Genomic DNA, 23,386 nt, shown 5'->3' with positions numbered 1-23,386 from the left:
TTAATATTTTTTTAAAACGGACAGGCGCAATGAGGTTTTTTTTTGCAAGTAAGTGTACTTTGTCTGAGCACAGAATAAAAAGGTAACCAAATCTCTATTTTCCTCTGACTATTTTGCTGGCTATATAATTGATGTGTTAATTTTTCCTGTAGCAACAGCCTCCCATATTTTTTGAACCATTTCTCTGTGGTTCAGCTATTTTTATTTTTCCAGTGAGAGGTTATCAGGAGCTGGGCAGCTAGGAGCAGATGAGAGATAAATTCTTCATTTCTCTTTCTGTGACCATTTCTCCTAGAAAGCCCCAGGAAGACTGCCGAAGGATCCCGGGGTGACAAATGTCCAACTATTTGTGGTATTTGGGCACAGACGGGAAGCATGACTTTTCCAGAAGCAGCACTGGACTGAGAGTGCCTCTGAGTGTTGCTAAATTTTAGTGACAGAAAGGCCCTAACTGAAGGATGAAGCAGAGGAATGGTGGCAGTTGTCCTTCACATGGATTTTTTCCCCTTACACCAGCACTCTGTTACTTTGGCAGGCTAGGATATTGTTCAGATTTGTTTGGGGGGGTTTTACACTCCAGTTGAGCATTCTCAATAGAGGTAACCACAATGAATTTTCCTAGCGCTTGAAGTGCGGCATCTGTCAAAGTGAGAACAGTAGCCGCGCAACTCCCTTTGGTCTTAATAAACCAAACGATGTTGCTGGGCCTCCAGTGCATCTAGCATTACTGTCCACTTTCAACCAGTACACCAAGAGCCAGAGCTGACAGAGGGTGGAGTTGGGGTTCACTTTGGGAACAGGAAGTCAAGGGGTGCATACACAACACGTAATAAATTCCACTCCACGGTTCTTCCTAGAAAGATTTCGCAGCATCTCTCAGTTGGCATTTGCTTAAGTTGTAGTATTACTCTTATAAGTACAATTTTCAGAGGTGATACCTCGACCTGCAATTTTAAAAACGTAGACGTAGCAGCATGCGATGGGGTGTCCACTCCGCCCAGGAGTGGAAGGGGTTAATGGAAGCCAGATGGGCCCATTAACCTAGTAGATGGAATGCTGCGAGGAAAGCCCTGGTTAGAGGAACAGGCTCACCTGGGCAGGAACAAGTGGGGCCTGTATAAAGCCAGGTAGCTGCTACAGACATGGGGGCTGCAGCTGGGAAAGGGAAGTAGGCCACAGTCGCACCCAGAGTGGAAGGAGTGGGTAGGCTGGCAAACCCAGAGAGGTAGGAAGAAACTAAGGAAACAGCAGCAAGGGGCAGGACGTTACAGAGACCTTGGCACCTTGTTAGAGGGTCCCCGGGTCCCCCGGGTTCCCCTACCAGCCACTGGGAAGTGGCCTGGGCCTTGGAGACACCAGCCCAACAGCAGGTCTGGAAAGACTGAATTCCTGAGAAGACAGAGACCTTAGTGACCTGGCCAGAGGGCCAAGCCACGAAGAGGAGACTGCAGCCCCTGGAGTGAGAGATGCTGCACCGTGAGACGGGACAAGGGAAGATACCACCGGAGGGGAAGCGCAATCCTGGCAGAGCTAATTCACAGGACGGCCAGCAGGAGGTGCTGCTAGAGGCCAGTGGACCCCTTGACACGGTATATACCCGCCCTACCAGCAACTTTCCAATAATGCTGACCCATTAACACTGGCCGTCCTGTGAACTGGTACAGTAGGAAGCCTGCTACTCGTACTATTAAGTCGTACCGTGAATTATTCCCCACGACAAAGTATAAGGTCACGTATTCAGTATGCTATGAAATCCCTTATGGATTGGACAGCTGAAGAGTTTGCATAGATCATTCTTTTCTTCATTACACAAGTTAGTCAATCACCTCCCATCTGCAAATTTGTCGCCACTAAAAGCAAAACAGATGGGAGTGCCAGGGGAAGGCACTGGTATAATCACGTAGGTTCTAACAACGCTCAGTAGCCTCCCACCAGAATTAAGAATATAAACAGAGGAAAGTAAGCTCAGAAGAGACACAGAAATTCCATATTAGGCAAAAAGTCAAGCAAATGCCTCAGATGGCTTATGATAAATAAGGTCTCTGTTTACTGTATTGCCATCCGCAAGCTCTCAAAAAATCATGAGTAGGCCCCCCCAGAAAACATGAGGTTGACTTAATCATGAGCTTTTTTAAAACCCTGTGGATGTGTTTCGCCACCTGACTTGAGCCTGTAAGGTGCATTTGGGTCAGGATCTCTGCAGCCATGAGGGCTAAAAACTTTCTTTTGTTTAAGAAAAGTCAAAATTCTCTTGTAATCACATGAATCGGGGAGCTGGGGCTTGCATACATATACCAAATATCATGAGATATGTGATAAAAGCAGAGAGTGGTCAGCACTGTTTACATAAGCACTGTTCAAACTAAATTACAGTTCTCTCCAATGGCCAGATTCTGCCACCCTTTATTCACAACTGTAGTACTTAGCTTTAGGAGCGGCCCAACTGATCTGCAGAGTAAAAGTCTACTCAGTTTTTACAGCTAGGAGAAAGTTTTAAGATTAGCAGCTGAACTTGAATTACTTTTGCAACTTGTACTTCAAATGACAGAATTCACGAACCCTCATATGTTTCCCTCTAACTTTTAAACCATGGCTTCAGCTGGACTGCACAGGACAAATTTGTGTCATGTATCATTCCCCAACGAACATACTGTTCTACTGTATCCAGATAGTTGACCATGTTTGCTATTAGAAAGTGGCTGAGATTCTCTCTCTTCCTGAACCAAATTCTGTCGGTGGAAGAGACAGGGACAAATTTCAAGCTCAGTCTGGAACGTGGAGTAGTTTGCTGTCTGACCAAGTCAACATATATATGTATAATTTAGTAATAATATAAAAACTAATACATATATATATAAATATATATAAAAACAAACCTTCAAGACAGATCCAGTCACACTGCCACAGTATATCCCCACTGGGGGTACAAACAATAGTGCCAATCAGACACATTCAGTCTTATTTGCAATAAGAAAAGGAGTACTTGTGGCACCTTAGAGACTAACAAATTTATTTGAGCATAAGCTTTCGTGAGCTACAGCTCACTTCATCGGATGCATTCAGTGGAAAATACGGTGGGGAGATTTATATACACAGAGAACATGAAACAATGGGTGTTACCATACACACTGTAAGGAGAGTGATCACTTAAGATGAGCTAATACCAGCAGGAGAGCGGGGGGGGGGGGGGGGGGGGGAGGGAAGAAAACCTTTTGTGGTGATAATCAAGGTGGGCCATTTCCAGCAGTTGACAAGAACGTCTGAGGAATGGAGGGGGAGGAAATAAACATGGGGAAATAGTTTTACTTTATGTAATGACACATCCACTCCCAGTCTCTATTCAAGCCTAAGTTAATTGTATCCAGTTTGCAAATTAATTCCAATTCAGCAGTCTCTCGTTGGAGTCTGTTTTTGAAGTCTTTTTGTTGTAATATTGCGACCTTTAGGGCTGTAATCGAGTGACCAGAGAGACTGAAGTGTTCTCCGACTGGTTTATGAATGTTATAATTCTTGACATCTGATTTGTGTCCATTTATTCTTTTTGCGAATACAGACTAACACGGCTGCTACTCTGAAACCTGAACTCAGTCTTTGCGTTACCCTTCGTAAGGCTTGCATAGTCTTCTGTCAAGTCCACCAAAGAGACTCATTGCATCTTAGACACAACATTTTTTACACTTGCCCAAAATCACACGTTGTTGCGAAAATCTCTGTAATCCTTGTGGGGGAAAATGGAAAGTAAAAACCTCCCAATTCTGTACAAGCCCGAGGTATTTCGAAGGAGGAGTAGCTCTAGCTCTGCATGTCAGATTGCTACGGAACATGAAGTACACAAATCTAGGACTATGATGGTCGGAGCGGTCTTCTTACGCCTCACTGTAATTTAGAACAGCTGCCTTGTTCAGAGGCAAAATGATTTAGACAGAGACCCAAGAAATGCTGAGTGCTGCTGTAATAGCTGGAAAAGAAGCTACATCAAACAATGGTAACTACGACAGAACCTGCCACAAGTGGAAGTCTGTTTGTGGAGTCTACCACTTACTCCAGCCAACACCAAGTGATTAGATATACAGATGTTTAAGAACAGAGACACTTTTGAGGGCCACCTTGTCCAGTCCATGGACACTTAGCAGGAAAACCTTACTTTTGAGCAGCTACAGAACTATCCATGGTATTGAGCACCTGCTACTGTCTGTTGGATGCAGTGCAAACCTTCATTCTAGGACTGATACCATACACCACTTGGGTGCACAAAGGGAGATAGTGGAAGGGGCATCACTTATATATTTAAAGACATTCCGTTAGATGTTCCTTGTTAAACAATTGTTTGAGTGATCCAAGTTTAACCATTAAGTAACTTTAGTTTGCCATTTTCCCATTACAGAACAAAATTCAAACCTTTCCATGAAAGAACGCAGTCAAGAATCAGCACTGGGTTACAGCCAGACTGCAAATGATTATCTGGTTCCAGTTGACTTGGACACTGAATGCGGATAAAGATCAAGCAATTAATTTTTTTCTAATATTACTTACAAGTTTCTTCATCTTAGAAAGTAATAAAAAATCACGTATGAATTTTGTGTTGAAAAGCATGAATATTAATATTATATTTGGCTCATAAATTCAGTAGAAAATAAGAGTCCTAGTCAGGAGTGGATGCTGTAGGAAAGTAAATAATGAGGAGAGTAGCCAGAAAGAAAAAGAGTTGGATCGAATAAAGACTTACAGATTAAATAGACAGTTGAGCACAGATAAATATATCGTAATAACGACTTGGATGAGTCTTTATCACACACACCTCCATGCGGCACCTACTACAAGAAATAACAAACAGAGAAAAAGGAAAGTTTGACTGACATGTTCATGTGCATCACTAGTAAAGGATGAGAAACAGAAGGGATAGAGTAAAAACAAATCTCAGGGTGTAGAATGAGAATGCGAGACTTGATGTTTGGAAATCTCTACGCAGGGGGAGCGGGGAGAGCAGTCCTGAGAAAGAAATTGTTGTCAGACACTGAGATACAGCCATTCCAACCAAAATCTTCAGATTTCACCCCAAAAATCCTTTACAAAATTGCTCTAGCAATGCCATGTGTGCTTAAGGTATTGCTCACTAGAATCAGGGATTAGATCCGTTGAAGCTTAAAACCAGCTCCAAACAAACTTCTGTTTAGCTTAAGTAAGACTACTTTAAACTGAAATAAGAGAGTGTCCACAACGCCCTTTGCTCTGGTTTAACTGAAAGTGTGATTTTAAATTGGAGCAACTTTGCCCTGTTCAGAAGCCCTGACTTTCCAGCCACGGGCTAACTGACTGCTAATGGTGTTTACTTCAAGCTCCTGGACATTCACATCTTCCCAGTCTTTTATCATGTGTACAAAAGCTGTATGAACATGGGGTCCAATACCACGAGGGCTCAATATCCTTGGCCCCCACTGATCTCAAGGAAGGGAACGTGGGCAGAATCTGATCACATGATATCAGATCACATGATCAGATCATCCATCCAATGCAGCTTAAATTTCAAATATCAAATGCTCATCACAAACTACTAGCAAACGATCTATGGACTCAGAATTGTTAGAAATTATTCGAATAATTTCTACAAATACATTTGCGGGACACCACAATCTGATCACTGTCAGTTCACAGAGACACAAAATTCACCAAATAAACTACTGGATATGAATTATTTCCCCTTCTCTTGTCATTTCCTTTTGGAAAATCCGTAGGTGTGTGACTACATGCACTTCTGCCCTCATCTGGATAGTATCAGAACTACTCAACTGACTTCTATGCCTGGCATTCTCCTTTAGGGGAAGAGGTGGGGCATCTGCTTTTAGAGTTGGTGGAGCAGGGTTCTACCCCTGCTGTTGCCATGAAGTTTCAAGAGGCCATGGTGCGTAGCACCATGAAATGACTAGAGGACCTTGGATATTACAGTATGCCATCCTTAATAGGGAGCACCACCTCTAAAATCAATCATATCTATTCTGATGTAAATCGTGCACCCTTCCTCCTCACCTATAAAAAATGAAGTTAGGGGATAAATGCTACAGAGGGTCACAAAGCCTGCATCTCAGGGGAGAGGGATTATTAACATGGATTATCTTTTGTGCTCATCTTTTTTTCCCCTATTTCCGTAAAAATCTGTAAGCAAGCGAACAAGATGGCAGCTGCAGAGACAGCATCCAAAAGTCTAGCAAAAATGGTTACAACGTTAAAGTAACTCTCACACACAATTAGGAGTATTATGCAATTTATTTCACTGCATCAACAACCTCCCTCCATCCCACTCTCTAACGCAAGTAGGAGGTTAGGCATGATGCGCCTCATTGGTTTTACTATCTTTCTAGTGGAAAATGTTGTTACATGAACGTCTGGGGGCGGTTTTTAGAGCAATATAAGTAGTTGTCTAAAGTAATTGTTACTTGTCATGCAAATTTTAGCTAAGCAATAGCAGACCAGAGAGAGAGAGAGAGCGCGCGTAACACACACAACATGATAGTTATTTCTTCATAGGTGACAGCCTATCTGGGCTACTTATCCACTCTTATATGCAAATATTTACACCTTTGTTAAGTGTGAATAATAAAGAGGAGAAAGCAGCTATCTAAATGGGACAAACTTAAAAAAAAATAGAATGACCTCATGTTACATAAATTTATCTATTTCATACATAGCAAATGCAACTGTAGATGGCATGTGCATATGCAGATTTTAAATATAAAGCAAAGTCTCCATTAGTGCACAATCTGGCATTAGTTTTCTATTTTAATGAGGGGGTTTTCAGTAAATTGCACATTTAAATCTCACTGTTATGGGAAGTGGTCTCCTTTAGCTCTTCAAACTGTTACCTACTGCTGCTATTAATGACCACTCGCAATGCAGTGACCCTTATAATGTGTGATTTCACACTGAATATTTAATTTCTGAAGGTGAAAAGTGAGACGCTCCCCTGTAACACCTATCTTTATGGCTCTCTTAATTCTTTAAAATTTATAGTCTCCACTAAAAGCACACAACATAATTGAACTAGATATTCCAAGATCTATTTCTGGATTATTCTAACCGATAGATTCTTGTTAGCCATTCATATTTTACACTAACACAGAAAACAATATTTTCAAACAGCTGAACTAAGGGCATTTTTTAAAATTCTCGAGATAATCTTAAATGAGTTTGTTGGCTTTGGCAGTGATGGTTGCAGAAATCAGGATGTCCAAAACAAAAAAAAAAACAAAAAAACAAACGTTTCCAGCTAATTCTACAGGGATTGAAAGAATACATCGGAGACCACAGTATCACGTGTCTCTCCAGCCCGCAAAAAAGACAAATTTTGACTTCGACTTGCTCGTCCTGAATTTCATGTTTATCAAAGGCTGAGCTAGAGCATCACTGGTCTATTCCACTTTCAGCACTGGCAGTTCTAATTTTTCCATCTTTGAAGCATGTTCTTCATAACATCTACTTGTGTCTTAAGTATCCACAGATATCCAAAGGCAGGGTTGCGCCTCTGAACTATAGTGGATTAAAAGTGCCACAACATGCCTCAGACAAAACCTTCTACTCCTAATTTTCTGTTACTGTTCCCTCAGAACATAATCGACTCAATCAATTATGATGTCTTATGGGCTACTACCGTCTACTCACAGAGAGATGAGTGTGAACCAAAAGTGTGCAACCAAGACCCTGACTCTGAGCTCTTCTGTCAAGGTGTGGGGAGAATTTGACTTCCTCAATTGCAAACAGGCTTCATGGTATCCGCTGTGAAGTTTGGCATTTTCGCTGAAGAGATGCATGTTATCAGTGTATTTTAATCCAAATACAAGGCTACTGGACTTTTATAGCAGAAACTCACGGGTCTCCAGATTAAAAAGTTACTGATAGTGTGAAGTAATGCCTGAAGCCTCAGGCTGAAAGCCTCATTACTCACTGGAGGTCACTGACCCAGAGACATAATTGTTCTCTCTCTCTCTCTCTCTCTAAACTAAAATTCCCAGTCGGTCTCTCCAGTGAAGCTCGCCAACTCACCCAGCACAGTTCTATCCAGGTAAAGTCTACGTACAGCAGGTCAAATGCATTCCTGGTGTAACTCTACAGAACTCAGTGGAGTAAGGCCAGAGAGAGAATGCTGGCCCATTATTTGCTTTTAAAAATGCTCTGACCTTATTTGTTCTCCAGCTTCATATAGCTTGTGTTGAGGCATCTGGTTTTTGTTCATAGTGTCATGTGATTCAGTCAACAGCAAAGCTCGAGTTGTAGGAGCAGAAGTCATCTTGCCTTCATGTAAAACACAATTTCTGTCTCTTCCAGATTATTCTGAGGGTTTGGGGGGGTTTTTTGGTTTTTTTTTTTTTAACATAATAAGAGTATTTTGAAGTAATATTACGCACTTAGTGATTTACATTATCACTACTTCATCTTCCCCCCTACAACTGGTTTTCTGCAGAGTTGAGGGGAAGCCTAGCACAGCAGAAGGAGGAAATGCACGCCAAAGGTAGTACTAAGTGCCAATTTTACAAAGTATCAGGAATGACCAGTCACAGCACTGACCGACATGTCCTGTAGCCCCAATACACCCATCATCGATGGAACGTTTTCTCAGCCAATGTATAACCACTCAAGAATTTTAGTGTCAAAAACAGAGGATGGATTGAGGCAGTTTGTGGCAATAGGCCAAAATGGCACTTTCTTAATGGCCCCATGAAAATTAAACTTTTAAAAATTAAACTTCTACATTGCTTTTAAAGTGAAAGTTTCTAACCATTACGGAGTATGTGCAGTGTGGAGTCTGCAGCTAGAGAGATTATATTATTCTAGCTTTCCAAGAGGGCTCAACGGTCTCCATTCATCTCAATGGGTCATCAACTCTGAACCCTAATGATGGCCATGGAACAAATCAGCGCTGTTTACTACTATTGCTACATATTTCAGTAGAAATCCCCAGATATTCTGGAATGTGGAGTAGAGTTTCACCATTCTTTTCACCCTCGTCTGAGCAATTGTCAAAAGCTGTTGCCCAAATAGAAGGTTGCAAAAAACCGGTTTTGCATCCCATGATCCTTTTCAGCCCACTAGATTAAAAAAAAAAAAAATCAAGAAACAGAACCATTTTGAAAAATGAATGCTTTCTGTGCCTATCACTGCAGCCATAGGGACATATGGGGACTCAGCAAGAGCTCAGGTCTGATTTATGTTTTATCTTTAGTTTAATTGAGTCTCACACGAAAACTCTGCTTTCATTATTGAGAAAGGGACCTCCCATCATGTACCAATTGCACGAACCAAATCAAATGCTCAAAATCTACCTCATTTAGCAATGACACTTCTGGAACGAACAATGGCTTTATGTACAAATTTGCTTGTTTGGCTGCCAAAGATATAAATAGAATTGTCAGAACATTTTAGAACAATAAAAATGACATGACAATGCAAATCTATAGTCTAGCTAATCAAAATGCCATCTTTTAAGCACCAAAGATGTTTTACACTATGGATTCAAAAGAAGAGCATTTATTAGACAGCACGTAAATTGACAGCAAATATAGGATATAACTAGAATGCAGGCAAAATAGGCATCTTTAAATAAATATAAGAAATTATTTCTCTGAGCCCATTTATCAAGGGGGGGAGGGAAGAGCTCTCTCTCTAACTCATGATAGCGTACGCAACAAAAAAGACACCTAAAACAGCTTACCTAACAATGCTTGTTCAACATATTAGATTGCTTATAAAATTCTGGTATCGTATATTAGAATAATATTGCTATAATTTTCTTTGAAGTGGAGGAGCTTTTCCCCAGCTTTTCATTAAGTTTTACTAGGTTACTGGTGTTCAATCTGCAGAGCACACATTGGTATCATTACGAACAAAATTGAACTTCGCAGCAAATTCCGATTTATGCTCTTTCAACAGACTGGAGTTTTGATTTTCTGACAGCAGTGTGTTCCTGCTGCAAAAGCAGCAAGTAAAAATCATATTTCTTCTAGATTATAAATATAACAATGAGGAATTGGTCTAGAGGGAAAATGTACAGTGCATCTAATGAGCATTCTTTTACCTTCATCAGGTAGCACTGCGGCTGGGAGCAAGAAGAGCAGTGTTTGATGTTTGTCCCATGCATATATCAGCATTGTTTACCTTCTAGTGGTGAATCTCTAGCCATGATCTAAGACTAAATGCTCACAAAATACAGAAATACCCAGGAAATACGAATAAAAATTTATTCGCATTTAAGTATCAGATTCAAACCAGAGAAGGCTCATTCCAGTGCATTAAACTCTCCAGTGGAGCCAGTCTGGAGTGCCCATGCTCCAGACACAGAGGTGAAATGGGCTGCCACAGTTCAGTTCCACAGAGCCAAAGCCTGATCAAGGAATCATATTCCGGTATCTAGAGCAGCGGTTCTCAAACTGGGGTCGGGACCCCTCAGGGGGTCACAAGGTTATTTCGTGGGGAGTTGCGAGCTGTCAACCTCCACCCCAAACCCTGCATTACCCCCAGCATTTATAATGGTGTTAAATATATATAAAAAAAATATAAATATATAAAAATATATATATATGGGGGGTTGCACTCAGAAACTTGCTATAAGAAAGGGGTCACCAGTAAAAAAGCCACTGATCTAGAGGTTCCCCTGCTCTGCATTTCCCCCTGTGCACAGATGGAAGACGCACAGCATGCATCCGGACAACAGTGGGGATGAAGCTGGGGGCAGGGTGGTGAAACAACACTGGCCACAGCAGCCCCCTCCCCAGTGAGATTAGTTCCTGGTTAAAAACCAACATGCAGCAGGAATGAATGCCGGTGCCCCTCACCAGCACACTGACCAGTCTAGAATACTTCGGTCCAATGAAGGGTCCCTGGTCAGCAGCAGCTCTGGATACAACAGGGGCAATACTAGCCAGAAGGGAGGCACTTACAGGAGCAGGGTAGGGAGACTTTTAGCCTGTGCTCTAGCCAATGCTATTCCTCACCTCATCCAAGCGCAACAGAAACCTAACCAAGGAAGAGTGACATCCTTGTATAGGGTGAACAGACGGGCTTTGATGGGCTGAACCAAATGCAGCGACATTGCCAATGAATGGCTATGCTAACAGGCATTTTCAGGGTACAGAAATCCCTGCATTGCCTGACTGTGGCTCTTCCCCACCATAAAGAGAGGAGCCCATCCGTTATCATTAGGAACAAAGCACCCGTTCTGCCTCTGCCCACATGAAAGGGTATCAACTGCCAGCCAGGGAGTGAGAGGTAACAGTGCCACTAGGTAACTACAGCTCTACCCACTTTGACTCAGATACTGATTTCAATTTGAACGCAAGGGGCATTCGGTAAAAGTTGATTTTTTGTTCTTAAAGAGGATAGTGTCACCTTAACTGCACTTGGGTCGTCCCTGAGGCCACTGTCTGACCAAGCACAGAACACGTGTAGGTGTAACAAACATTTCATTACTTCAGATAAGCTTAAGTTTTCCAAGGCTCCTGAGGGAACACAACCCATAGATATTTCTGGGGCTAGTACTCCCAAAACTCATGTCTTCTCTCCTCCTACAGTTCAGGTTTTCCAAGTTGGTATTTGTGTCAAGGTGTAGGGAGACATATGATAAACTACTGCCACAGAGTAGAAGTTTCTTGCTGATCAGAACCCACATGCAGGATTGGGAAAGGTATATCCATCTTTAAGCAAAGGCCCATATGAACCAAGTCCTATGCCATAGATTTATGGAACTCCAATGGGATCTGCATGCATGGACTGACTTTTACACCCACACAGACACTCTCTGGGGTCCATGGAAGTCAGCCTGGGAAGAGAGTCCAGCCTCCTGGACCTTACCACAGTATCCAGGCCCTAGCGAAACTGGCTGACAGTCTCAGTCAGCTAGTTAGCGTGTCACTTATTGCAGTGATCTTGTTAATTTGGTCCCAGTTCCAAGCCTCTGCTCTCCTTCAAGCTGGCACTCTGTAACACTGTTCATCTCACTTGAGTTGATTTACAATTTCACACCCGTTTTTCTCCTGCTTGTTTCGCTTCCTTTGCTTTCCGAATAGTTTTGTGCCTATTTCCACCTGCTTCTGCCTTTCGGTTCTTCATTATTGCTGTGCACTTTACCTCACTTTTGCTCATCTAAATCTGTCACTATTTAATCTTCTGTTCCTTGCGCTGGGCTCCTTTTTCCATTTGGTTGCTTCTTGTATTCTCCTGTTCTCTTCCACCCTTGTCTTGTCACAGTCACTGCTGCTCTGCTCAGCTCACTCCCCCTGCCATCTCCTCTAGTTTATGCCGCCGATCAGGGATTTTAGCATCCTCCAGTTCCTGCTTTAATGGAAAAGTTTCACAGGATGTTTCTCAGCCCATTCATTTGTTCTCCTCTCCCTACAGGACTTCTGCTGTTTTCAGCCAGATTCCTCTCCCTCCCCCATCTCAGTTTTCATTGGTGTCAAGTCTCCTCTGGCTGTCTCCATTACCGCAAGTCCTCAGAGCTAAGAGTAAAACCCCACGCTGCTCCGCTGTCTGTCCCTACTTCCCTCCCCTCCTCTAGATTGTTATAGAGTCACCACATAAAACAGAGAGAGAGACCAGAGAACTCAGTTTACACAGACTTCACTGGAAAAGGGATGGCAAACATCTTGTAATCGTAAAAGGGAAATTAAAAAAAGAACAGGATTAATTAGCCTCTTAGAGTTTGTACGGCAACTTCCACCTTCTCTGCATGTGTGTATATGTATCTTCTTACTATAGGTTCCATTCTATGCATCCAATGAAGTGGGTTGTAGCCCACGAAAGCTTATGCTCTAATAAATTTGTTAGTCTCTAAGGTGCCACAAGTCCTCCTTTTCTTTTTGCGGAAACAGACTAACAGGGCTGCTACTCTGAAATCTGTCATCAGGGAAATAAAACACATTCCAGTAACTGAGGGTTTGTATAAACAGGGATCTGCTGGGTACTGCTGCCTGGTTGATATACACACTTTGTAAGACAAGGGTTGCAGAATTTAGATGCTGCAGATAAGGAAACAGTTTGCCTGAAGAGGGTATAAACTCTTCAGGCTAAATTCTCTAGAGTCTCCAGCACAGTCTTCTACTTAAAAGAAAAAACAGCATGCACTCAAATCCAGCTGTGGGCTATAAAGACACACTACATGGTGAGCTACACGTATGGGGAGCAAACTTTCTGCTACCCCAAGTTTGAATATTTGAGGGTCCCGAGGATCTCCATTCTATTGATATTTGTCACTGGAGCTATGACAGAGTTCAACTGAACATGTCTGTCTGTATGATAAACAGATACATATATATATGCATAGTAGGGTGACCAGAGAGCAAGTGTGAAAAATTGGGATGGGGTAGGGGAGAATAGGAGCCTATGTAAAACAAAGCCCCAAATAGCAGGACTGACCCTATAACTTGGGACATCTGGTCACACCAGTGTATATCACACACTCACCCCTCAGAATGTACAATGGCATTAGAAATGACAGCGTTCAAGCCCTTCGTTGGGCAGACCGACTGGCATTACTAAAATAGATGTTTAAAGTGTTATGTTAACCTTGCACAAATGATGATTTCAAAACCCGGCGCTATTGCATTTCGCATGGCTACGCTATAGTGTCAGTTGGATTAGGGTATGCTAGCAGCCGTTACTTGTTAGATACCCACCATTAGCAAAGTTGTCATTCAGTGAACTGGAAAAACCCAGTAGTTCCAAAGGACTGGATACTTTTCACTCCCCACATAGAACAGCTGAAAATAACAGTCACTTTCCGGGCTTTGCCTTAGGGATAGCTGCAGGATAACAATTTGTTACTTCTTAAAATCTTGTACTGAAGCTATCAGCAAAAAGCAAGACAATAAATCATGGGCTTAACCACTGTTTCACACACAGAGGCAAAAATGATGGCTGGACTGCCTAGATAACACGTTCATGTTCTTAAACCATATGGAATTCTTCCAGATGAGAATTTCAGATCTTTCTGTTCACCATTAACCTACCCATTCCAGTTCTGAAGATGGCTTTAAGGTTTAATTTGGCAATGAAAAGGAAAATCTGAGCATAGCCCACGTCACCCACTGCAGATCCTCTGCTGGTGTAAATCAGTGTAATGTCCTTTCCCTTTTAACTACCAGCTGGGGATCACACCTCCAGAGCCCACTACCATAGCTGAAGAATGGTGCATGTTATTTAACATGATACATCCAAACCAACTTTTTAATATTAAGCCCCTTCCACCATCCACAGCCACGCCAGCATCAGAAGCAAAGAAATTAAAAGGAAACGGAGAGGGAAGAGGAAGAACGTGGAGATGCAACTCAGCTGCCCCATTCTGGGCCAGCATTTTGCTCTTTCACTCCTCTTATCCCAGTGTATGCCACTCATTTTGTGCCACAGCAGATCCAGAAGATTCACAGAACTTAGGCCCACAAGAGACCTTTGTGATCACCTAGTCTGACTGCCTGGACAACTGGCAATGGATCGTCACCCAACGATTCCTGTATCAAGCCCATGTCACACTGGACGCGAGCATCTCTTTTAGAAAGACACCCAATCTTTATTGAAAGTTCAACTTTCGTAAGCTGAAAGATGCACAGTCCGTTCCTTTGGGGCTGTTTCTTTAGTAAGCTCCCAGCAGGGCAGGATGAAAGGGGCAGCCGCCCGGGGCTCAGAGCTGGCAGGGATGCAAAAATGGGGCGGCAGCTGGGACTCCCCTATTAAGCCAGCCCATCTCCCCCTTCCCCTGCAGCACTTGGCAGCTCACCTCCAGTGGATCCCCTGCCAAGGTACCCCCTCCAGTGCCCTCCAAATACCCCTTCCAGCTCCTCCTTCTCTAGAGTTGCTAACCCTCCAGGATTGTCCTGGAGAATTCAGGAATTAAAGATTAATCTTTGATTAAAGACAATGTCATGTAATGAAACCTCCAGGAATTCATCAACCCAAAGTTGGGAACCCCATCCCTCTCGTCCCCCCCACAGTGTCCTCTATTCTGGAACTTGACCCTAAAAGGTATCGTTGGGTCTGGAGGATGTATGGCTAGTATTCAAACTAGACAACACCAACAATTTCACAAATTGTTCTCATGAGATTTTGGCCCTTAAGATGGTAGAAATTCTATGAGATCAGCTGTCCTTGTGAAGTTCTGATCACATCTAAATTAAAACCCAAAAAGGGCCCTCTTCTCATCTGGGATCCAGACAAGCACCCAGAGATCCAACATGCAGGTTCTGGGTTGTGTCCATTTCTTTGTGCCACACTTTGGAAGACATAGCTCAGGCTCTGACATCAAAGCAACAGGAGTGAGACCCACAGCCATGGATCTCCCGCTCACAACTCTCTCCATTTTCCCTCCTCCAGCACCACCCCACCCAGTTCTCAAGTGTTCCACGTAGCACACCTTCACCAGGAACACCGTGGCAGTTGCACTAATGCTCAGACAGGTGGTGAAAGCTGATCCGGCTAGCAGTTAGATTGTTTCCTATACCTGCTTTCAGGGGAAAACTAGATTTTCCAAAATAAAATGCCGTTTTCAACTAAAGAGAGAAAATCTGAATCTTTCATGACTGACATTACACTGCTGTGTCATTTGCATTAGATATACTGCACAAGTGGCTCTGTTCCCAGATAAGTTCCCACTGCAGCTCTGATACTTCTGTATAAAATGAATATTGGTGATTCGACTCAATGATCTTGACACGGTTTTGTATTACTGTATGCTATGCCAATTGATTTTTGAATTTTGAACCGGCGTTTTGTAAAAGCAGTTAAATAATCAAGGCTTTAGTTATAATAAAACCACTTTACAGTTAAATTGTTGTCACTTACGTTCAATTGTTTGGATTTGGTTTTTTGATGAAAAATTGTCATTTCCTAAAACAATGTAGTTCTGCCACATTTGGAAACATTAGGCTATTTACATCTTTATTACTAAAACCATTGAGATGTACAGTCTACAGAAAAGGTTCAATCAACAAGGACCAAGTGAAGTGAAAAAGCATTAATGTTACATTTCAGGCAATTATTGCAAAATGATCAAAATTCCTATGCATCTTTAATTTTTGCAAACACAACAGAATTTATATTACATAGATCCCGGTTTCATTAAGATAATATGATTTGTAATAATATGGGAAAAGTGAAATAGAATCCAGTCTCTTAAGCATTGCTTTCCCTAAAGGCATATCAGTGTACAAAATGGGGTTTCCGGCACAGCACTCGTAATCTCAGAAGCCACTGCACCTATTAAACACTTAGTAGGGCTCCAAGAGTAAGACAACACCAGAGACAACACAGTCCCAAGCAAGATAAAAATCTTATCCCTGCTTTCAGGATTTGAATGCTGTTTTAGTTCCATTTAATGTTTTATCTCTCTGGAAATCCAAACAGGCAAGAATGTGTTATCACACTGAACCTCTAAGGAACAGAGCAGTGAGTCCTGCACTAAGCTTGATATGCAAGCAGTCTGGAATTTGTGATTGGTCTGTCATAAGGAAAACTGATAGCCTGATGCCACTTACGCTGCTAAATGCCTCGGCTATAAAGTTGTTGCATCCCATACATATTCACAGAGTATGTATCCAAATCGAAAAAAGTGACTTGACCTCAGAAGCAGAGCTTAACTTTAAAAGCACCATCACATTAACTTGCCAGAAGAGTGGAGGAGGGGAGGGGGGGAGTTGTTTGTTTAACAAGGAAACAAATGAAAAGCTTTAAATCAGGTGGACTGCTGTAAATGGAAAAATCTGTTTGACTGTTAATTGTTGCTTAAAACGAAAGATTTGCTCTTACCAGAACGCAGGAAACCTTTGTTATCCTCCCAATAGAATACCAAATAAAGTACGGATGAGGATTTAAAAACCACATAGTTTAAACTATCAGTTGCAAAACTTCTGACACAAAAGAAAAGTCCTTTTAAAAATATATCCAATTTTCAATTGCAAAAAATGCAGCGGAACATAAGCCTGATGAAAGGTGCACAAAGCAGACTGCAGAAACATGAACCTGTGGTGCTAATTTTCAACTGTTTATTTGAGGGGCTCCCCATTTAAAAAAAAAATCTACAAAATTTCTCCATTATGTTCAAATCGTTAATTAAAAAGTATAATAAAAGAGTAACAAATATATGTATATGACCTGATTAGAATGAAAAAACTACATTAGGAGAAAAACAATAGGAACTGGCAGAGTAATATTCAAAGAGGATACAAAAGCTGTGATAGACAGACACAGCTTTCCTGCTGGGGGGGGGGGGGGTGTGTGTGTGTGTGGTGTGTGTGTGGTGTGTGTTTTCCCCTCAGTCATTCATCTTCATTTTGTTTTTCCACATGTGTTGTAAGAGGTCCATCTTTCTCAGTCTATTGCTAGCTATCAAGCAAGTATCAATAGACTCTACCTGCAAAGGCCTCGATTCAGGAGAGCATTTAAGCACGTTTCTCTCTAAGCATGGCCTTACCTGAATTGAGGCCTGGAGGAATTAATAAAGAGCCTCCAGAATGGAATATTTATGGAGCAGTGGCTGGGAGCGCCATACTGCACACCCATAAGGTGTAAGACAACACTGTCCTGTCTCCCTTCCCCAAGGAACTTGCAGATGAAGCACCCAAACCTGCAAGCTCTCCAAAAAGAGCAGCCATTGACTTCAATGGGAGACCGATATATGGAGAACTTTATGGATTAGGCCCTAATTTGGGCCATACCAATAATCATAACACCCCAGATCTCACCTCCAATTGGCAAGGGAGCAGATATCTTGGAGACGGTTTACTTCTCCGTCATTCACCTTACAAGGCTGTCTAGTTAGGCCCTCTACAAAAAGAGGATCCCCTCTGCTACAAACAGTTCTCCTTGGGAGTCAAAGTAAAGGCACAGAGGACCCTGCCTAATGTCCATCCCATAATGCCCCGGGAAAAAGGCTGTATTTAACTTTATTAACATACATTTACTATGAAGAGCATGATTTCCGTTTACACTGCTCCTGCCATGTAGAAGGCCCTCCAAGTGGATGCTAATGTAAATGATCCACAAATTAAGACCCTTTTCACACTGCCAGAACAGTGTCAAAGGGGACTTAAAGGAAATAAGAATCAGGCCATATATTTTCATGCTGGCTTTTTTGTTCAGATGTAACTAGTTCTCCAGGAATTTGGATGAATTCTATGGATTGAATCACTGCAAAAGAACACAATAATGTTGAGTTTTGAGCAGCAGGGTAAAGACTGAAACGTGCAGACAGCATGTATGGTTTCCAGTAATACAAAGGGCCAAATCTTTCCATGCTTGCTCTGGGAATTGAGAGAAGACTGCAGGATTTTGTCCACTTGCAAGTTAAAATATTTCCTTTAGAAAAAGGAGGGTTTAAAACAAAAAAACAACAAAAGCCAAAGGTTTGCATTTTTGACTCATTTCACTGTCTTGGCTTCATTTCCATTCGTTCGCTGTAATGTCAAGGAAAATTATATTATATGATGATGTAATCCCCAATAGTAACACATACAGCTAAACCTTCCCGGACATGGTGGTAATGATACACACCAGCATTTAGTAAGGCGTAAATGCCTCCAGGGAACCTTGTGGGAGCATATTGAGCAGAGCCACTATCGCACTTCAACTATGGGAGCAGGTTCTCCACGCCACTCTAGCTGGGGTATAGCACTCCCCCCCCCCCCCCCCCCCCTCCCCAAACATGGCCCATTAGGGCAGGATGCAGACCTGCATTTGCACTCAGGTAGCACAACTGACTTTTGTCCTGTGCACACAAATCGGGTGTTGCCTCTCTCACTTTGCATGTAGACAGAGCTGTGATTCTACCCTAAAATCTTATTCACCTCTAACACTCCAGCTGGGTCTGAGTTTCAGCTCTCAGACAGCAGCATTAAAAGGCCATTTTTTATTACAAAAAAATAGATACAAAACCCAAAACAAGTTTCATTTCGCATTTGTCTCAAAACAGCTTTGTGTCTCATACAATTTTCTGAAGTAAAACATATTGAAAACACATTTAGCTGCCATGTGCAATTAACCATGCGTAATCAGATCACAAGCCTGTAGGCCTGCCAGTTTCTTGCTGAGCTCCCCACAACTCAGGAGGCTCTGGTCTCCCTTGATGCACATGCATAATTCTCTTTAGCTTTAAACAGGCACCACCGAGACAAGCAGGGGAGAAGGGAAGACAAACAGAGAGGAAAGGGAGAGATTTTAAAAGGAAGAGTGCTTACAGTAGTAATTTCTGGGATAATAAAGCTGGCTGAGGAAATCTGCAACAAAACTTCTGGATGTTCTATGCACATGTAGACACAGAAATATTACTGTCTGTGGAATAGGCACATGGGGTGAGGAGAACTACCTGGAGTTCCTGAGCCCACCAAAAAATGACCACACACACTAGCCCCCCCTCTCCCATGGACATTTATTCATGCTGGAATTTGCCAAAGTTTTTATGGAAACTGGCCACCCCACTCCCACAGAATTTCAATGGGGGTTGAGCGCTCAACTCCCTTAAGCTCTTTGGAAAATCCCTGATTTATTTAAACAGATTCATAAAACATGCCCCCACACACACCTCCGGTCCCATGCTCTGGGCAGATTGAACATAATTTATTTCCACAATAATATCTGATGACAACTGTGCAAAAAACAGAAGAAAAAGAAAAATAACTAAAAACTTAAGAGAAAAAGCTATAAAATTAAATGAGGTGCAGCAAGCCGCATGGCTCAATTAGCAGACACGGCAACGCTCCAGCTTAAGCTGCAGGCATTTGAGAAGGCACTGCTACCCTGCTATTTTAGCACATTAGCCTGATCAGAGCTAACACAGGTATGTCCCCTTGACCTGGAAGTTACACCTTCAGTTCCAGTGTAGACACCAAAAACATCACCACTTCCCTGAGAACTTAGATCTCCCAACCAAGATCTGGACTGGCCTGACCCTTTATATACGAGACAATCATTCACACAGTGACATGGATATAGGCTAGGGAAAAAGACACACACAGAGAACCATAATGGGCCCCAATCCTGCAAGTGCTCCATATATAGTAAGTCAGTTTCTAATGCTGAGCATTTACAAGACTGGGCAACATGGTATTTTCACTGATGAATACAAATGGCTTGATATTTTAGTTCAATAGCACCAAATAGCTACAGCTGAGCAACTTTGTCCTCATCTTGCATTGACGAGAAGGCCTCCTACCTGTGGTTTAGTGCTCTATGGGTTGCATCTCACTCTCACGCCAGCGTGGGCGACCCAGCAGTAGGATCTTTCAACACACAACACCGCTGGGCATTAACACTGTAGTTGGCAATGTTATTTTCCCAGTACTCCAGGGTTAAACCACAGGGTCAGATCTTCAACCTGACTAACTTTATTTATAAGTGACGGTAAACACCTAACTTGAGCTCAGACCCTCCAGCCAGCCCTTTTCACAGTGTTCTAACCACCTCTCCTGATCTGTGCCCTCTGGTTCTGGTTTGCTTTACTAAATTTTGGCCCAATCCTCATTCAATATGATATTTGTCACGCTACAAGGCAGTCAGTCACTGGGCAGCTCTTGCTCCTGTTTTCCTGGTCCCTTATCCAATTTGGACAGTCCCCTTTGTTTCACATTGTTAGTCAATTTCACATCTGAACACTTAGCTGCATCCTCCAGATCACTGATGTACAGCATAAGCGTACTGCTCCCTTTTGCGCTCCCTCCCACCAGGTGTCCAGCTATCACTCCCTGACTTCTATTACTAAGCCGGTCTCTTAATCCAATTGAATACTCCATCAATACTGCACTTCCTAACTCCCCTACATCAACCACATTGTGGTACTTGTTAAATTGCCATTAAGTGATTAAAACAAGACTGCTGCCTACTCTCTGGGCAGTGTGTCAAAGAGATGTTAAATTGCCTTTTTTAAATGTTAATTATTTAGCTCCTACAATCATATTAGACAACCCTTATCGTAATCATTCATTAACCTGTAGCTTTAAATGGTGATTAGCAGGGCTTTACAATGCTAATAATGTTCCATTCACATTTTAAAAGTTTATTAAATAGTACAAAGCAAACCAAATATGCACGCCCAATCACAGGATATCCACACAGCAATGAGAACAGGAAGGGGAGGATTTTAACTCACGGGGGAGGTATATCTTTTGCTATCAGGCTTATACAGGAGGTGTCGGTCACAATGAATTGGCTGCAAAACAGTCAAGTATCAGCTGAACAGAGACACTTCTTCCCAAGTGTGGCATCAGATCTGTGGTTCATGGAGGACCCCCTACTTCTAATTACCTGCATTGCCTTGCATGCAGATCAACCCACGAGTTTCCCTAGAGGCACTCTTTCTTGCTGGTGTTCTGTGACAAGCATTGCACTAGTCATCTTATGCTCCAAATAAAGGGGAACTGTGCAAACTGATCCACACCAGAGAAACTATGCTCCTTAAACCCCTAGATTACTTGTAAAACATTGTGTTCACACAAAAAGGCCTTAAATGCTCTATATCTGGTTAGCACCAACAAACATTTAGTAATTATAGTTAAATCCTAACTAAGTCAATCTGGACCAGCATAGACAGGGACAAAAATGAAACAGTTCAGCTAGATTTCCATTCCCGTTCTACACCGTGAACCTGTGGCTTTGTCACATCATCCAGAGCACAATGCTGTGGAGGCCCTGTGCAGGGAATTGTGGGATAGGTACCCAGAGGACATAGCAACTGAAAGGGTTTGGAACAGGTCTTACGTGGACCTGGGGAGAACTTGCAACAGGGCTGAAGTAGATTCCACGTGGCTAGAGAGGAGGCTTAAATTGGTTTAGTTTGTTCTCGAATGTAAACAAAGCTAAGGTTGTCTCAATATGTCTCCCTGTGGGCACCTTCTCCCATCAAAGTTTCCTCCCACAACTGGTGGGCAGTTTGGGATGCTGCTATGAACCAGCTCTGAGGGATTAGTGCCTAAAAGTCTCCACCCATATCGAAGAAGCAGGGGAAAGTTAATAGGCTAAGGTTCCAAACAAACACGCTAAAGTCAGAAAACGAATTGCCACTCTGTTCTGAACTCATCCTGTTATTCTGTATAATGGCTCGTAATTTCTTCTTTAAGGTTATTTCTCAACAGTGGACCATTTTAAAGAGATGTCGAGTATATATGATAATACAGCATTATATACTTTGTGTGTATAAGGTTTGTATTCTAAAACTACAACACTCAAGAGGACAAGTAACACCTAACCCCTGCATTTGAACAAGAACCTACCTTATTATTTTGGTACTTAGTGTTCATATAAATCTAAAAATAGTTATAATGGGCTGACACCCTCTGGTGAAGTTTTTCTTTTAAGGAAAGTCAACTGAGCATAAAAAAAGGTCAAAATGGATCACCAGGGCACTCCTATATTGCTACCTCTACTTGAATTTTTTACTAAATTAGATCTCTGGAGACTTTAAAACAGCTGTTGTTTTTCCATCACTATCGCTCATAATATTAAGTCAAGCATGTCCAAAAGGAGTAATACACGCTTCCATCCAGCCACGTACACTTGATGGGTAAAGAGGCCAGCAAGAATACAGAAAGACATCACTGGAGAATATGAGAGCTATACCCTGTTAACTGTAATTAGAGAAAAGACTAGTTTATGATGCAAATGAAACTCTAGGATATAAATTCACTCAATACGATAATTGCAAGGAGTGTAGCACTTTCCAAAAGCGTTTACATCATGTAGCACCATGCTGATAATCAATGCTTAATTAGATCCCTTTACCCTGATGCAGACCTTTTTAATGTTACTGTCATCCTGTTACCATCTAATCTTTTTCCCTCTCGAGTGGTTTTGTCCTCTTACAAAAGCCCATCGTGATGAGGAAAGTGCCAAGATAATTAATTTTTCAGTAAAAGCCAAGTTGTTGTTTTCTCTGAAACATCTATCACTTCAGGAAATGTCAAAAATGTCAGAACGTATGAGTGGAAATAAATTCAGTGTTCTGCTTTCCTATTAATACTGCATGACCTCTTCAACTGCTTCACTTAGTGAAAGAAAACTGGACATTCCCATTGAGAGACAGGATGAGGGAGGGACAACCGCTGGAAGAGGGGGAAGAAAGGAAAGCATGGCAAGATGAAATGACTGCTCACTAACAAATATTGGCCAGTGGATGGTTTTAAAAGCAACTCATTTTCAAAAAAATAAAATCAAGAGTATCAAATCAAATATTTACACTCAACAAACTAAGAATGGTGTGCAAAAAAATTGCCTTGTCTTTACACATTATCACCAATTATTTATATTACAGCAGCACCCCAGCAGAGATCCAGACCCCATTGCACTAGGCACTGTACATACATATCGTGTAAGGTACAGCCCTGGCCCTTAGAAATTAAAGTCTTAACAGACAAATGTGGGAGAAAGG

At 42.1% G+C, this 23,386-nt stretch overlaps 1 protein-coding gene and 1 long non-coding RNA gene across 3 annotated transcripts in view; one reads left to right on the top strand and one right to left on the bottom strand.

Moving 5' to 3' along the window:
- GPC3 (glypican 3) overlaps positions 1–23,386 on the bottom strand; it is a 270,116-nt gene that overhangs the window by 200,194 nt on the left and 46,536 nt on the right. The gene's annotated exons all lie outside the window — the stretch shown is intronic.
- LOC122461695 lies at positions 1,448–13,422 on the top strand. The gene is made up of 3 exons (XR_006283799.1): positions 1,448–1,459; positions 8,609–8,613; positions 13,307–13,422. It is a non-coding gene; the product is annotated as an uncharacterized LOC122461695 (long non-coding RNA).

The sequence above is a fragment of the Chelonia mydas genome, chromosome 9 (assembly GCF_015237465.2).
Source record: "Chelonia mydas isolate rCheMyd1 chromosome 9, rCheMyd1.pri.v2, whole genome shotgun sequence".
Classification (NCBI taxonomy): domain Eukaryota; kingdom Metazoa; phylum Chordata; order Testudines; family Cheloniidae; genus Chelonia; species Chelonia mydas.
The sequence above is the reverse complement of the archived record's forward strand: the minus strand, read 5'-3'. Positions and strand labels throughout refer to the sequence as shown.